General features: G+C 45.0%; 1 pseudogene across 1 annotated transcript; it reads left to right on the top strand.

Moving 5' to 3' along the window:
- The first annotated feature begins 13,612 nt into the window (after positions 1 to 13,612).
- Positions 13,613 to 14,953, top strand: LOC310773972 (L-2-hydroxyglutarate dehydrogenase, mitochondrial pseudogene; annotated as a pseudogene). Its single transcript has one exon. The product of its transcript is annotated as an L-2-hydroxyglutarate dehydrogenase, mitochondrial pseudogene (transcript).
- The last annotated feature ends 505 nt before the right edge of the window (positions 14,954 to 15,458 follow it).

Raw genomic sequence — 15,458 nt, 5'->3', positions numbered from 1 at the left:
TTTCACTTTTTCTTTCTGTTTGGCCTAGCTCAGTCTTGCACAGGGTTATGGATACTTTTTATTTCTGTTGGCCCAGCTCAGTCTTGCACAGAGTTATGGATACTTTTTATTTCTGTTGGCCCAGCTCAGTCTTGCACAGAGTTATGGATACTTTTTCTTTCTGTTGGCCTAGCTCAGTCTTGCACAGGGTTATGGATACTTTTTATTTCTGTTGGCCTAGCTCAGTCTTGCACAGAGTTATGGATACTTTTTCTTTCTGTTGGCCTAGCTCAGTCTTGCACAGAGTTATGGATACTTTTCATTTCTGTTGGCCTAGCTCAGTCTTGCACAGAGTTATGGATACTTTTTATTTCTGTTGGCCCAGCTCAGTCTTGCACAGAGTTATGGATACTTTTTCTTTCTGTTGGCCTAGCTCAGTCTTGCACAGGGTTATGGATACTTTTTATTTCTGTTGGCCTAGCTCAGTCTTGCACAGAGTTATGGATACTTTTTCTTTCTGTTGGCCTAGCTCAGTCTTGCACAGAGTTATGGATACTTTTCATTTCTGTTGGCCTAGCTCAGTCTTGCACAGAGTTATGGATACTTTTTATTTCTGTTGGCCTAGCTCAGTCTTGCACAGAGTTATGGGTACTTTTTATTTCTGTTTGGCCTAGCTCAGTCTTGCACAGAGTTATGGATACTTTTTATTTCTGCTTGGCCTAGCTCAGTCTTGCACAGAGTTATGGATACTTTTTATTTCTGCTTGGCCTAGCTCAGTCTTGCACAGAGTTATGGATACTTTTTATTTCTGTTGGCCTAGCTCAGTCTTGCACAGAGTTATGGGTACTTTTTATTTCTGTTTGGCCTAGCTCAGTCTTGCACAGAGTTATGGGTACTTTTTATTTCTGTTGGCCTAGCTCAGTCTTGCGCAGGGTTATGGATACTTTTTATTTCTGTTGGCCTACAGTAGCTCAGTCTTGCGCAGGGTTATGGGTACTTTTTATTTCTGTTGGCCTAGCTCAGTCTTGCGCAGGGTTATGGATACTTTTTATTTCTGTTGGCCTAGCTCAGTCTTGCACAGAGTTATGGATACTTTTTATTTCTGTTGGCCTAGCTCAGTCTTGCACAGAGTTATGGATACTTTTTATTTCTGTTGGCCTAGCTCAGTCTTGCACAGGGTTATGGATACTTTTTATTTCTGTTTGGCCTAGCTCAGTCTTGCACAGGGTTATGGATACTTTTTATTTCTGTTGGCCTAGCTCAGTCTTGCGCAGGGTTATGGATACATTTTCTTTCTGTTGGCCTAGCTCAGTCTTGCACAGAGTTATGGGTACTTTTTATTTCTGTTGGCCTACAGTAGCTCAGTCTTGCGCAGGGTTATGGGTACTTTTTATTTCTGTTTGGCCTACCTCAGTCTTGCACAGGGTTATGGATACTTTTTTATTTCTGTTGGCCTAGCTCAGTCTTGCACAGAGTTATGGGTACTTTTTATTTCTGTTGGCCTAGCTCAGTCTTGCACAGGGTTATGGATACTTTTTATTTCTGTTGGCCTAGCTCAGTCTTGCACAGAGTTATGGGTACTTTTTATTTCTGTTTGGCCTAGCTCAGTCTTGCACAGAGTTATGGATACTTTTTCTTTCTGTTTGGCCTAGCTCAGTCTTGCACAGGGTTATGGATACTTTTTATTTCTGCTTGGCCTAGCTCAGTCTTGCACAGGGTTATGGTTACTTTTTATTTCTGTTGGCCTAGCTCAGTCTTGCACAGAGTTATGGATACTTTTTATTTCTGTTGGCCTAGCTCAGTCTTGCACAGAGTTATGGGTACTTTTTCTTTCTGTTGGCCTAGCTCAGTCTTGCACAGAGTTATGGATACTTTTTATTTCTGTTGGCCTAGCTCAGTCTTGCACAGGGTTATGGATACTTTTTATTTCTGTTGGCCTAGCTCAGTCTTGCACAGGGTTATGGGTACTTTTTGATGCCACAAAACATTTGGAACCCCATTTAATTTGTCTGGATTATTAGTAAGGTGCTTTTAGGTACTTTTCATACCTTTATTCTGGTGAATATTCTGTTCATGGCAACAGGGAGACTACATTGCAGTTTATCAAAGGTTCACGTGAACAGACAAACATGAACAAGACTTTAACCAGAGGATGACCAGTAGCCATTAGAGGTCTAACGGTTCACAAAATTGACGGTTCGCTTCGATACGACACAGTGGTGTCACGGTTCGGTGCATTTTCCATACAGCAAAAAGGTAGAAATGCCAGAAAAATGTCCTTGATTTACATTTGTATTCATTTATTTTTCTTTATTCTACTTCTTTTCACAGTCTAGTTAAATTTTTTATTTCAATTTACGACAATGTTTTGTCACCTTTCGTCTTTTTCGTCTCAGTTTTACTTTACTGGAGGCTGGAGCGTGACATGTCACATCTCACTTAAATTAACATTTGTTATTCTGTAGCACTTTTATATGCAACCTAGTCGGAGCAAAGGCCCTACATAGGCCTACAGTACAACCTACATCTGCATACAAAATGGGCATTGTGGAGGGGAGGGTTATTATTTATAAAACCACAGTCTAACGGTGTGGCATCCCTGTGGCTTACATTACGTTAGCTTGTTGTATTAGCTGCTGTGATGATGTGACTTTGGCTGGCCACATAACTTTAGCTTGCTTGCTAACGCGGCTATAGCTAATGGATTTACCACCCAGAAGCTCCGCTAATAATGTTACCATCTTATGTTGATAATGTAACAGTCGCATATATATGCCTAACGTTACTACCGTTATGCTTATGGGACATTGTTTACTGCAGTAACAGATCAAGTCTCTGTTCCATTTGGTCGCGTCCAGCTCACATCAGCCCCAGGCATACTGTATAGGTCAAGTACAGTCTATAGGCTACTATAATAATACTATAGGGGAAGCGGGCAGTTAGCTCCTGGCTCATACTAACGTTAGTATCCACTTCCCCGGCCAAAACCTGACCAAACAAACATGCCACAATAAGAAGCTAATTCATCCAGAATCCTTCCTGGCCGTCTCGAGGCTCATCTGTCCGATAAATTGTCCAGGTTGCAGTTTTCAAGTGAATTTTATCACCTAACATTACAAAGCAACCAACACCACCTCTGCTGTCATTGTTTTAGCCAGGCAGCTGCTGGGCGCATGCGAGTACGGTGCACGCGTGCCAGCCATGGGTGCCAGCTCGAGCACATGCCTGCAGTTACTCTAACGGCCACCGGTGTCAGTAAGAGTCAGAAGTTACGGAATGGACCTTTAAGTAGCTTTGGTTATACTTGATGCTGATAATGCTCGTTGTCACAAGTGCAACATACGCACATGTTTGTTTGTTGGCTCATAAGCACACGCCCACTCGCTCACTCAGGACATGAGCCTGTTAGACTTGGGTGGTAAGACCTGTGTTCGCGAGAATGTGTTCACAACGGACAATTGTGTGTATACAAAGCCCATCCGAGTGATGTCTGGATATCTTCAGTTCACTACATGTTTAGAAAGAGCTCTAGTCTAGACGGCTCCACCTGGTGGCCAGGTCACTACTATAATGTCATATATCAGCAGTGTTGGGAGGGTACTTTTAAAATTCAGTCTAATTACCATGGCTACCAAACAGGATAGGATTTGTAAGTTTCTGTAATATGGCCCCAGAAGCGCATTTCTGACAGCGTCCTGGCAGCGTTTCTGCTCCATATCGCCTCGCTATCTTTTGGTGTGTGCCCTCAGGCAGATATAGCAGGGTTGTAGGGAGGCAGGGAGGCTAACCAGCGCCAACAATAATCACCGATGATGTCCCAATGACATATCCAGTGAACTGATGATGTCACGTATCATAGAGATTGTGACATCGTCACTGACATAATCAGTGATGTCATAAATCACTGATGATGTCATATATCTACTGATGAGCTCATAGACATTGTGAGTTAACATCATCAGTGATGCTGAGGTTATAAATTGGATAACTTGTTCGTAATTCAGCCACTAAAGCCTGAACCTGCGGGTTTTTCAAATTCTGAGACTAATGTCATATTTGTTCACTTCCATTCACTGAGTCTCCCCTGAAACTGCTTGGAGCCCCACTGACAGAGCATTGACCAAGCCCCCACCGAGTCAGATAACTCTTGGGCGTGCAGCGTGCTATGGCCCGTCATTAGACTCCGTCTTGTTTCTTTCTTCACTGTCAAAAGTCAAATCTGATGAAATGCACTTCCTAACCGTTTGTAGAATTGTTTGTAGAAATCAATGTCTTTTTATGCTTGACTATCTGATCCTGTTCCTTGTTTCCTCTTGAGATGAGGAAAAGGCGAGAAGCTCTTCCTGAGATATTTGCATTGTTCACAGCACAGTCTCAATTTCTGTTTTCAGACCAAGATGCTGTATCTTTGTAAAACTCAGTTTATCAGGGTTTGTTACTGTGTTGTGCATTGAATATGTTAATGTATGTTGAAACTTTAAAACATATTGAATTATTTATTATAGCACATGAAAATTCACCATTGAAACCGCGCTTACTAAAGTCATAAATGACATTAGGATGAACACAGACTCAGGCAAAAATTCGATTCTAGTGCTACTGGATCTTAGCGCTGCATTTGACACTGTTGACCACTCAATTTTATTGGACAGACTGGAAAACTGGGTTGGGCTTTCGGGTACGGTCCTCCAGTGGTTCAGGTCCTATCTTCAAGACAGGAAGTACTTCGTCTCCATTGGCAATTACACATCTGACCTAACTAGGATGACTTGTGGAGTGCCTCAAGGATCCATTATGGGGCCCGTTCTCTTCAACCTTTATACAGTATGCTCCCTCTAGGCCTAATTATGCAAAAAAACAAAGTAGCCTATCATAACTACGCAGACGACACTCAGTTGTATATAACTCTTTCCTCAGCTGACTATGCTCCCATAGAATTATTGTGCCAGTGCATTGATCAAATAAATAACTGGATGTACCAGAATTTCCTACAGCTAAACAAAGACAAAACAGAGGTGATCGTCTTTGGTCCCAAAGAACAAAGGCTTAAAATCACTGCATGCCTTGAGTCTCGATCCCTGAAGCCTAAGGATCAAGTCAAAAATCTTGGCGTTATTATTGATTCCGATCTCAACTTTAACTCCCACATTAAGTCAATCAGAAAATCAGCTTTTTATCATCTTAAAAATATAGCAAGAATTAGGGGCTACATGTCCAGACAGGATCTAGAAAAACTAATTCACGCCTTCATCTACAGTAGGTTAGACTACTGCAATAGCCTTTTCTCTGGTCTCTCCAAAAAAGAACTTAGGCAACTTCAGCTCATTCAGAATGCTGCTGCTAGAGTTCTAACGAAGACTAAGAAAGCTGATCATATCACTCCAGTTCTTAAGTCCTTACACTGGTTGCCAGTGTGTCATAGAATAGATTTTAAAATACTGTTATTAGTCTATAAATCACTTAACACATTGAGTGCCAGCGACGCCATATGGCGTCATTAGAAATTTACCGTAGGCTGCCAGCGACGCCAAATGGCGTCAGTAACTCCAAATTGTTTTTTTGACGGGGGGGTGTCGATCTAAGCTTCTTACATCGCCTCTTACAATATTGTAGCTATTGGAGGTCTATAACCTATTTTACAAACCCCATTAGGTGGCGACAGCACTCTCCTGATAAGAGAAAGTGTAGCCAAACACACAGAAGAAGTCGCTGGGGAAAAAGGAAATCGCATCGCATCCGTCCGTATGCATCGACATGCATGAAGCCAAACGTCAGTGCCTGTGCCCGCAGCAGCTGCATCCGCTGTCACAACTGAGCACCTCCGTGTCCGATAGCAACAGCAACCTGCGACAGCACATTCGCATAATCAGTCTTATTATTCTCAACTGGAAGCATTGTGGCCCGTGACAAACACACGCGGAACCAAAAAGCTGGATGTCGCGCACCATTCACTGTGTGTGCAGCAGCAGAGAGCCACCAGACACATAAGACACACCCAGGAGGAGGCGTGTGCAGTTGAGGGGGGGGGGGGGGGGGGGGGGCACGCAGAGCACGCAGAGCAGCATACACTTCACCCAGACAGACCCAGACATCAGAAAATTAGCTTCAGAGTCAGTGATGTGCTTGAAATGTTTAATTTCACAAAAGGCTCATTATCTCAGCTCGTAGAAAACAAGGGCTGTTTTTGGTTCAATCAAGCTATCTTCTCCGGCTCATAACTAAAGAACGGAAAATGGGATCAATAAACTTTTTTTTGCAGGTGATAGAAGAGAGTCTCATCGTTATTTGTGCGTGTTCAGTGTTTACATAGTAATTATTAAAGAAATTATATGACTGTTTTAAAATGCATTGCGGCCTATGTGGCACAGCAAGCAACCTTTTGCCCAAGGGCCGTGGCACTCAAAGTGTTAATGGCCTAGAACCTAAATACATAGCTGAATTGCTCCCACGCTACGAACCGTCTAGAACTCTTAGGTCAGCAGGGTCCAGCTTATTAACTGTCCCTAGGATCAAATCAAATCATGGGAAGGCCGCATTTACCCACTATGCTTCTGCTAGCTGGAATAAATTGCCTGAAAACCTCAGATCTGCCCCAACCTTACTTATTTTTAAAAATAGACTAAAGACTTTTATGTTTACCGTCGCTTTTAACTGCTGACAGCTATTTCTCAATCACTATCATATGTGTGTCTAGTCATGTTTCTTATATAGTCTATTCCTCTATAAGTTTTTAGCTCTTTTTGCAACTGCTGCGCCTGTTGCTTAATGCACTTTTTATACCCTTTTTTTTTATTTTTTTTTTAAGTTTTGTTGTGATGCTTTTAAATGTCCATGTTATTCTCTTCTTCTATTCTTTTATTTTCCTGTCAACCATTTTATGTGAAGCACTTAGAATTGCCTCTGTGTATGAAATGTGCTATAAAAATAAACTTGACTTGACTTCTCTTAGGGCTGTATCGTCGCAAAGGCGGTCATTTTGCGTTTGCGCCCGTTTAGCGCTGGAATAGCGCCGCGCAAAGCCCTAATTGTGGGCGTGTCGGCCCGCTGCGCTTGGCATCATCTCGTGCAAACCTCCATATAGGCGTATATGCCCAAAACAGTATTCACAGTGTGAGATCATGTCCACCAGGGGCGGTTTTAGCATCAGAGCTTTGGGTGGGCTCAGCCCACCCAAAGGTCATGGACCGCTGAACCCCTAGGTGGGTCCGGGGGCATGCCCCCCCGGAAGAAAATTTTGTACAGTTTCAAGTAAAAATGGATCAAACTGGCGCACTTTGAGATCAAAATGAAGAGACTAGATCTATGAAGAACTACACACATCAATATCTTCTTTACCGTTCTGTGGTTTTACACCGATGAAAAAATAATTGTTTCCCTATATATACTATATATATTCTGCATACAGGTTCTATATGGTAGAATTATGCTTGCATAAATAATACCAAAATCACTTCAGGGGAGTTTCAAGTAAAGTAACATTTTGCTTTGTAGGCAAACCAAAAGTAAAATTATATCAAAAGGGAACTTCCTAACTTATTGGCTGGAATAATATTCCGACAAGATAATAATATACTGTAAGCACTAAAGCAGGAGTTTGCAGTCAACTAGTTGAAATTAATATGTGGCAGTATTTGTGGGGGTCAAAATCTATGTAGGGTGTACCACCACAAATAGATCAGTGTATGGGAAACACTGACTATTAAATTGTGTGACTAGAAAGACACCAATAAATCTGAGAAAATGTACTTTAATTTTGAACAACAGCACTACAACGGTGGCATTACAAATGGTATTATGAAATTATTGTGGGAAAAAACAAGATCTGACTGGTTGGAAGTTGGTAGGCTACCACCACCACAGCGTGCAAAAATAGGGAAAGAAGGAAAGAAAAGGGAATAGCATGCCATGCACGCATGTTAAGCTATCATCATCATCACATCAGACAGGCTGTGTAAAGCAGCCACTTGCGATTCTGAAGGGCTTAATTTCATTCAGATAACAAGGGACCCGTTTGAAAATATGTTTGTCACTTATGCCCATATGTTTCTCAAAAAACATTGCATCCATTTACACCCACTTTACTGCGAGCTAGCATGACATGGCTGGCTGGTGCCATGGTAGCCTACCTACCTTCCTCCAGTCCACCTGTTTGTCTGGCAGGCACAGCCACAAGTTCTTTTGTTTAGCCTACGAAACAACGTTACGCGCTAATTTGCATATCAATATGCGCTAATTAAGTAACTACTAACGACTCTGACTGCTCAATGCTCACCTCACAGTTTCATTGATCATGAGTGGGGAGAACGATTGTGTGGACTGTGGAGGACCACTTCGCTGCTGTACTGTGTGTGACCTGTGTGAAGTGATGTGGGATTAGGCAGATAGATGGAGGAGGGAGCGCCTGCGCAGCCGCGGTTCTAGAAACTTTTCGGGTGGGCTGAACCCCCCTAAATGTTTGTCTCAGCCCACCCTAAGAACATAGAGGGGGGGGGGGAAACACGCACACAGCGCATTGAGTGTAGTCAGAAACTGCTACTAATGACCACCATGGATTTGGAGAGGGGAAAAAAAAAATTTTTTGCCTCTATTTTTTTGGGTGGGCTGAGACTATTTTTGGGTGGGCTAAAGCCCACCCAAAAACGGCCTAGAACCGCCCCTGATGTCCACCCCCCTTAACACGTTCACTGCCAATGACGAGTTGAGTCGTCAAACACAATCCAACCGTTCACTGCCAACGACGAGTTGACTCGTCAAAAAATATATATATATTTTTTTGACGGTGCTACGTGGATCAATGCCCCCCACGTCTCCTATAAAAATATTGGAAGTATTGAATTAGTATAATCTATTTTACAGACCAACTAAGTGGCGACAGTGCTCTCCCGACAGAGAGAATGCCAACCAAAAACAGCCACGGGAGAAAGCCATTCTCAAGGAAATGGCATGGCCATCAGTCACCAGACTCGCCGAGAGCGGCCGCGCCAGCAGAGCAGCACACCGAGAGCGGAGAGCGGTGCTGGCGTGGGGGATTGCAAATTTGCATAATATATTATGGGTGAAACACACTTTGAAACACCCGCAGAAAGGCCAGAATCGCACGCATTCCGAAAACCCAGAAACGAACGAGCCTCATTCTCATAGCCTACTGTAGGCGAAAACGCTTTCACGCTGCTGCACACGGGCGCACAAGGGTGGGGGGTTCCAAAAATAGATTGGGTGGGCAGCATAAAGCCTAGAATCGCACAAAGCTTCATCAAAGCTCTCAACCGAAAATCCAAGAAACGATTGAGTCCCATCCACAGTCCACACTCGCCACACTCGCCGACGAGGGGCCGCCAGAGAGGGAGGCTGCTCACTGCTCAGACAGGCAGGAGAAACTGGCTTGTGACAAACGCCACCAGACACGCCCACGGAGGGAGGAGTTTAAGGGAGAGGGTGTTCAGAACTATATTGTTCAGATGTCTGATCTCTCACTGATGCCAAAAATAAATGGTTAAAGTGACTGTTCTGCCTGTTTGATTGAATTTCACAAAACTGCGATTATCTCAGCTTCCTGTCTCAGACACTGAAACCATGCTGTACTCAACGGCTAATATCTACATAACTACTAACTCTACAAACTAACTCTTTTAGACAGAGAAAGCACACATTCTATTAGTACTTTTGTGAACTTCGTGTTCACAAAGTCCAAGCAGAAAATTATCCTCGGCTCTTGTAAAATGAGCCAGAATCCTCAAAAAACGGCTTGGCAGAAGCTACCTACAGTAAAAAAAAAATGGCTGGCAGTGAATGTGTTAAAAGCCACAGCGTCTGTGACAGGCAGCAGCTTCTTTCTTGCTGAGTGAGTGGGAAGCAGAGGGACAGAGAAAGAGAGAAAGAAAGAGAGAGGGCGAGAGAGAAAAGAGAGATGGGGAGAGCAAGAAAGGGGGAGAGATAGAGAGAGAATTGGAGGATGAACCAGTTCAGATTCAGATAAACCATTAGAAACTAACAAAAATTGATGCTGATGGAACGATCCATTTGAACAAAAACTCTCGCAACGGACGGACCGTCTTTTTATTGTCACACGAACACCACAACACATGCATGCGGCCACAACACACTCATGCTGACGGTGGCCGGTGAAAAGTGTCCTCTGCATTTAACCCATCCAGGCATGTCCTTTCCTCCGAGGGGCAGGCCAGGAGCAGTGGTCGCTTTCTCGTACAGCGCCCGGGGACCAACTTCGGATGTTGTCGTCACTGGTCGGATGACGATGACGATCTGATCTTCTGCATGTTTTTAGTGGGGGGGTTATATACGGAGGAACCCCCTGGGGGAGCACGGGGAGAACATGCAAACTCCACACAGAGAGAAAGGCCCTTACGACGAGATACCCCACCTGGGGCCGGTTGCACCAACTGGTCTTAACTATGCCTGGTCGTAACTCCTACGTCGGTCTTAGTTAAGACCATGGACTTATGTCTGGTCTTAACTATGCTGGTCGTAGCAATGCGCGTCCATGTGAATTGCCAGGGAATGCACCCTGATTGGATGATGTTGCAAAAAATGTGCCTCGCGACCTGCTTGGAGCACTGTGCCACTACGCTCTCTCAGCCACTACTGTAAAACACCCTCCCTCCTCCCATCCTCCCTCGCTCCGGGGGAAAAATGGCGGCTATTGAGCAGACAGAGTCAGTCTGAATGAAATTGAATGTAACGTTCCCAATTCTATGTATTAACTTCTAAAAAACTAATGGCAACATTTTGGAAGGCGGGTTAGGTTAACTAGTTAGTTATAATATAACGTCGTGCTTTCAAAGACGGCGAACTGGCGGTGTTACGACGATGACGGTCAAAAAGGTCTCCGCGGAGATCTCTGTTACAGGCAGGCTCTACGCCTCCTCCTGACGAGGCGTAGGAGTTACGCCTGGTCTTAGTGAAAATAAGGCTTAAGTCGTCTTGGTGCAACCGGCGTAGCTGTTAGGTCGTAAAGTTACGACCAACTTAGCTTAAGACCAGTGTAAGACCAGTTGGTGCAACCGGTCCCTGGGCAGTAGGCACTGAAGATATGGGGGGGAACACAACCACAGCGCTCACAGTGTCCCAGGCGAGAATCGAACTCAGGACCTTCTGTCATCATTAGACGTGGTTCAGTCGCTGGGGAGGGCAAACGGCTTTTTTTCTACCATCAAAGTACACACATCTTTACGGCCAACATTTCATCAAAGGTAAGCTCAAGTAACATTAACGGGGTATTTTAATCATTATTGTAACGTTACTTGAGCTTACCTTTGATGAAATGTTGGCCGCAAAGACGTGTGTACTTTGATGGTAGAAAAAAAAGCCATTTGCCCTCCCCAGCGACTGAACCACGTCTAATCGCACAAATCCACAACCTCCTCTTTCTGAGTTTTCTTTCTCCGACGGGATTCTGTAAAAGCACAAGCCAGGCGTGTCTCCTCGTCGGTTAGTGCAACCGATAGCACAACAGGTATCCGCATTTTGGCTGAACAAACAGCGTGAGAAACTAGTCGACTCGGCGAGCAGCGGAATGAACAAGTTTTTTTTTTACCGTCAGGTGGGCGTTCCCGGCAGCACGTAACGCCCCTTGAAAGCTATGAATTGACTGCGGTCACGCCATCTACGCTGTGGAGAAGCTGGTCTTGCATGCGTGTAATAGACCCTTTTCACGGGGGCCATTTTGTGTCGAAATGACAGAATAAACACAGGTGCAAGCAAAACACTAATGAGGGTTTCCAACTTCCAATCATGGAAGTTTTAAACCCTCATTAGTGTTTTGCTTGCACCTGTGTTTACCCTGCCTTTTCGACACAAAATGGCCCCCGTGAGAAGGGTCTATTGCAGGGAAAGAGGTTACTGTACTGGCCGGCACAACTTTCTCTAAAGTAATCTACTGTTATACACCTAACACCACAGACCTGTATGGTCGGCAATTATGTAGCCTAATAAAACCAACAACGAGCGACAAACAAATTCTCATTTTCAAATCAAGGTGTGGTTTTTTTCTGCATAGGCTATAGTTGAAAATAAATGTGGCATTCTGAAGAGGCGGGGGAGTGCGTGTGTGCGAGGTTTTGGAGAGAGGGACATCCATACCATGCGTAATGTATCCAAGCGTGCGCTCAAGCGCAGTGGGGTTTTTAGCACTAAGACCTGGTATTAGGTTGCGTTAAAATTGAGAGCACCCAAGGACATTTTTCCTAAGACTGCGCCGGAACGCCTGGTTTGGCATGGGCGACGCCCAAACCTGTGTTTACGCTCGGAACCTGGCGCTGGTATCTTGGCCAGAGTGCAAAATGACACTTGCGGGAGGCAGATGATAGCATTTGAGGCTCGCAAAGGCCAGTATTTAGCAGCGACACACCTGGGCCACGCCTACACCTGTGTCTGTGCTTAGATTCCAGCGCAAAACTGGATGGTGGAGGTAGACGATAGCTTAAGACGCAGGGAAGATAGCATAAGAGGTGTGCAAACAGCTGCGCAAACGATAGTGCCGTACGACGATGGCCCTTAAAGTCTTATACTTTTTCTTTGTGTTAATAATGTGAAAGTCACTCCACTATTTTAAAATAAAACTATAATATATATATATATATATAATAAATATATAATTTTATGTGAAGCACTTTGAATTGCCTCTGTGTATGAAATGTGCTATACAAATAAACTTGACTTGACTATACATAACCAGATCTGAAGTTCCTGTCTATTTTTGTCCTGTTACTTGACAGCCAGCCAAACCAAACCAACTCCTCAACTGTGCAACTGCCATGCAATGTAAAGAGTTGCTTAACCAACCTGTGTGGTGATACTAACCACCTACTGCAAAACCCAGAGAAGACGAAGAAGGAGAAAAACACGGGGTAACAGCACCGCAATGTCGGAGCTCCTCAAACGCCTCAGTGCATTTGTGTCTGTTGTTGCAATAGGCCTATATAGCTTCCAACCAGAGGGGCGCTGTGGAGCGCTGTGATGGCTCCAGCACAAACGCAGAAGACTGGAGGGTAAAGAAGGGACTGTGGGGAGGGTTACTTGTAATGGATTACTTCAGTTACAGTGACATGACACATGTCCCAAAAGGGGCTAATGGGGGTCTATGGTCTAATTTGTCAGTGTAGGGGTCCTTGAAGTGAAAAGGTTTAAGAACCACTGGTAAAGCTGTAGATTAACTATCTTATTGTGTTGCTAGGTAGTTCAGGTTAAAATCAGATTAGATTAGATTAGAGTAGGATGGCAGGTTAGGGTGTAGATTAGCTAGATTATTTGGTTGCTAGGTAGTTCAGGTTAAGCTTAGAGTATACAATTTCTGTCTTCTTGTTCTGTTCTCTCCTCCCTCCCTCTGCTCTCTTCCTCCTATATGCTTGTTTTTATAAGCTTTATATGTCGTTCAATTCTGTTTATTGATTGTGTGATGCCGCCCTTTGTCATCAGTGACGAGCTCTCATCTCAGAGTTGAAGAGGCAAAAGTACTGTGACATGTCCAGGGGGAAAGAGCAGAGCATCACTGATGATGTCGCAATCTCTATGACATGACTGATGATGTCACTGATGATGTCACAATGTTATTTTGGAAATATCCAGATGGTTGCACATTGCATAGAAGACTGGACTCCTGGTTACCGTTGTGATAATGCCCCGGATGTTGAGCCGCGCTTCTTTTGCGGCTGTTTTTGCAGCGCAGCCAAAACAGCAGAGTGTTCCGAGCAGAAAGCGCCACAGCTCGTATGACGTGGCCGTGGTAGGAGGCGGCATCGTGGGCCTGGCCACGTCCAGAGAGCTCATCCTGAGACACCCCACGCTCCGCTTCATCCTGCTGGAGAAGGAGAAAGAGCTGTCTGTGCACCAGAGTGGGCACAACAGTGGAGTCATTCACAGTGGGATCTACTACACCCCGGGGTCGCTGAAGGCCCGTCTGTGTGTTCGAGGAGCAACTTTAGCCTACGAGTACTGTGACAAGAAAGACATCCCTTACAAGAGATGTGGAAAGCTTATTGTTGCTGTGGAGCCAGAGGAGATCGGCAGGCTGAAGGCTCTGCACGAGCGGGGCCTGCAGAACAATGTGCGCGACCTCAGCATCGTCGACGCCAAGGGAATCCGAGAGCGAGAGCCATACTGCAAAGGTATCATGGCCTTGGATTCGCCCTACACCGGCATTGTGGACTGGCGGATGGTCGCTCTTAGATACGGTAAGGACTTTGAAGAGGCGGGCGGCACTGTGGTGACGGAATACGAGGTGAATGACATCACCATGGCCAAGGAGAGCCAAGCCGAGAGCACTGAAGGAATGAAGTATCCAATAGCAATCAGAGACACAAAGGGCAACGAGGTGCGGTGCCGCTACGTCCTGACCTGCGGGGGCCTGTACTCAGACCGCCTGTCCCAGATATCTGGATGCAGCCGGGAGCCACGGATTGTGCCTTTCAGAGGAGACTACCTAGTCCTGAAGCCAGAGAAACACTACCTCGTAAAGGGAAACATCTACCCGGTGCCCGACCCCCGGTTCCCCTTCCTTGGAGTTCACTTCACTCCACGTATGGATGGGAGTGTTTGGCTCGGCCCCAATGCCGTCCTGGCCTTCAAACGGGAAGGTTACAAAGTTTATGACTTCAACCTCCGAGATGTTGTAGATGCACTGTCTTTCAGAGGCCTGCAGAGGCTGGTGATGAAGAACTTTTCTTATGGAGTTGGGGAAATGTACAGAGGCGTTTTCATTAGCGCACAGGTTAAAATCCTGCAGAAGTACATTCCTGAACTCTCTCTGAGTGATGTGCTCAGGGGCCCGGCGGGAGTCCGAGCTCAGGCTCTGGACCGGGACGGAAAGCTGCTAGATGACTTTGTGTTTGCTGGTGGCGTCGGGGATGTGGGCATCCGGGTGCTCCATGTGCTGAATGCTCCCTCGCCGGCGGCCACCTCATCCCTCGCCATCGCTGAGATGGTCGCAGACGAAGTGGAGAAACGCTTCTCACTGTAGAGAAAGCTGTCAAAGCTGTGTTGTCCTAGTGTTGCACGATATATCGGTGCCAACGGTCTACCGTGGTGCCTGCTTTATTGGACGCTACTACCATCGGATACTATACTACCACAGACAGATGAGTTCATAAATTACTGATGTCATACAATTCTAGAGGGCTCGGTCTGGTGGCCAGATCACCACTATGTGATGTCATATCACCGATGATGTCATAAATCACAGATGATGTCATAGACAGTGATGAGTTCAATAGAAGGTTTGTGTGCACATCCAACCTTTTGTTAGGCCAGGTGCTGGGTACAGAGGCACAATATAGAAAATATAGAGAAATACCCGCACACTGGAGCAGCTCCAATATTTAATTTAAACAGCTACTGCAAGCTTTCGACCCACACAGGGGTCTCAGGCAAAATCCTCATTTTCTAAGTGTTTTCCATATGCTGATTTTGCTTTCCTGATGGCTGATCTGAGTTGTGAATTTGCAATGTTATATTGATCTTTATTA

The sequence above is a fragment of the Poromitra crassiceps genome (genome assembly GCF_964638095.1).
Source record: "Poromitra crassiceps genome assembly, chromosome: 3".
Lineage (NCBI taxonomy): Eukaryota > Metazoa > Chordata > Actinopteri > Beryciformes > Melamphaidae > Poromitra > Poromitra crassiceps.
This window is presented reverse-complemented; position numbering and strand designations above follow the sequence as displayed.